Source organism: Orycteropus afer, unplaced genomic scaffold (assembly GCF_000298275.1).
Source record: "Orycteropus afer afer isolate SDZICR_OR568_19922 unplaced genomic scaffold, OryAfe1.0 scaffold00083, whole genome shotgun sequence".
In the NCBI taxonomy this organism is placed as follows: Eukaryota; Metazoa; Chordata; class Mammalia; order Tubulidentata; family Orycteropodidae; genus Orycteropus; species Orycteropus afer.
Window position 1 is genome coordinate 7,179,061 of NW_006921670.1, and position 2,490 is coordinate 7,181,550.

Sequence of the window (2,490 nt, forward strand, 5' to 3'; positions counted from 1 at the left end):
CCACTACACACGTGGGCACACACACGATCTGCCTGGTTCACCCTGGACTCGTTCAAGGAACACTCACCCCAAGAAGCTCCTTGTGACCCTCCCTGTCCCCAAGGCAGGCCCAGGTCTCACATGGGCACTCCCCGACTCTGTGGCGTGTTCAGTTTGCCTTCCTCCAGAAGGGGGCTCTGTACAGGAACTGGCCCTGCCTTGCTGGGCACTCGATACCCACAGGGCTGGGCACACTGTCAGGTGCCTGGGATGGTTGATGGGCAGCCTGGTGCCTGTTTGGGCTTCACCTGGCAGAGGTCATGCCAGGGTCATGAACTGGCAGGGGCACTGAGCTGGGGTGAGAGTGTCTGCACCCCTACCTTGGGGATGAGGAAGCCCTGCACTTCAGTGTCACGAGAGGTCATGTGAGGCACACCCAGCGGCACTACGTCCCCAAAGTGCTGCACCTCGTGGACCATGGCTGTGGTGAACGGCATGCAGGCCTGGTCCCCCATCTCAGGTGGCCGCACCTGCCCTATCACCTCATCGATCTCCTCCTGGACACGACCTGGGCAGAGAGGTGAGCCAGGACCCAGGGCCCCAGACCCTGAGCCTACCAGGGCCCGAGTGTGAGTCCCTCTGTGCAGACTGTGTCTACAGGGAGGGGTCCGTGGTGACAGCAGCCAGGGCCAATCTCTGCTTGAGGGCCCTGGTGTCCACATTAAGCTGGGGGGGGGTTAGGCCACCCTGTCTTCCCCCTCCCCCCCAGCCCCCATCAGGCCCCAGGCTCCTCACACTGCACATCCAGGTGCAGAAGCATGAGCAACAGGGCCCAGGCCAGCGTGGTGGAGGTGGTCCCCATTCCCGCAGAAAACAGGTCTCCCACAATGAGACACAGGTTCTCCTCAGTGACGCTGCTCTCGGGGTTCCCCTTGGCCTGACCCAGGCAGAGAGGGTGACACCAAGGGTAGAAGGGAAGTCCCAGATGGTTCCCACACTTCTTCTGTCAGTCCAGGCACCTGTCCCTGGGGGTGCCCTGGAGCCTCTGTGTATACTTCCATCTCCCCAGTGCCGGCAGCCTCCACTCACCTTCTCCACCTCGTCCAGGAGGCATCAGTGAGGTCACAAGGCGGCTGGGCAAGGTCCCAGGTCTCCCGGTGCTTGGCCATCAGCTTATCCATCAGGCCCACGAACCCCTTCTGTCCCGGGAAGACCTTGCTGGCCAGCCCGGGGATGCCCAGGAGCACTGGGACCGCACTCAGCACCTGTGCGGCCACACGAGGGGCGTAAGGAACTTCCTGTGCTCAGCGGGCCCCGCCTCAAGTCCCAGCGGGACCCGGGCCTGCTTTTGCTCCTTCTGTTGCCCACCCTGGATTCTCTTTTCTCCAAAACCCTTAATACAAATCTGCCTCTCTGAGGTCCAGTGGCACAAGAATGTGGCCTCCTCCCGGAAGCTCACCCTGCCTGTGCCCTGCCCCGCCTGGGCTGTGCCCTTTCCTCCTTTGCCCCCTGCACCTCATGTAAGAAGCCTGAGTCCTCCTTCAGTCCGTCCTCCACCAGCAGCAAGAGCTTGAGGAACACAGGGTCATCATACCAGAAACACGAGAAAGATGTTTAGTTGTGTTTTATTGACTGTACAAAAGCATTTGATTGTGTGGATCATAACAGATTGTGGATAACATTGACAAGAATGGGAATTCCAGAACACTTAATTGCACTTATGAGGAACCTGTACTTAGACCAGGAGGCTGTCATTCGAATAGAACAAGGGGACACTGCATGGTTTAAAATAAAGAGGGGAGTGCATCAGGCTTGTATCCTTTCACCATACTCATTCAATCTGTATGCTGAGCAAATAATCTGAGAAGCTGGGCTATATGAAGAAGAACATGGCATCATGATTGGAGGAAGGCTCATTAACAACCTGCAATACGCAGATGACACAACTTTGCTTGCTGCAAGTGAGGATGACTTGAAACACTTACTGATGAAGACTGAAGAATACAGTCTGCAGTATGGATGACATGCCAATATAAAGAAAACAAAAATCCTCACAACTGGATCAATAAGCAATATCATAAATGGAGAAAAGATAGAAGTTGTCGAAAAATTCACATTGCCTGGTTCTACAATCGACACCAATGGAAGCAGCAGTCAGGACATCAGACGACGTGTGGCACTGGGCAAATTGGCTGCAAAGGACCTCTTTCAAGTGCTGAAGAGCAAAGTCTCCTTGAGGACTAAGGTGCACCTGACACAAGCCATGGTATTTTCAATTGCCTCATGTGCGTGTGAGAGCTGGACAATGAATAATGTGATCCGAAGAAAAATTGATGCTTTTGAGTTGTGGTGCTGGCGAAGAATGCTGAAAGTACCACGGACTGCTAAAAGATCTAACAAACCTGTTCTGGAGGAACTGCAACCGGAATACTCCTTGGAAGCGAGAATGGCCAGACTTCATCTCACCTACTTTGGTCATGTTGTCAGAACGGACCAGTCCCTGGAGAAGGA

The 2,490-nt window shown here is 54.9% G+C and overlaps 1 pseudogene; it reads right to left on the reverse strand.

The window, feature by feature from the left end:
* LOC103197811 overlaps positions 1-2,490 on the reverse strand; it is a 12,720-nt pseudogene that overhangs the window by 532 nt on the left and 9,698 nt on the right.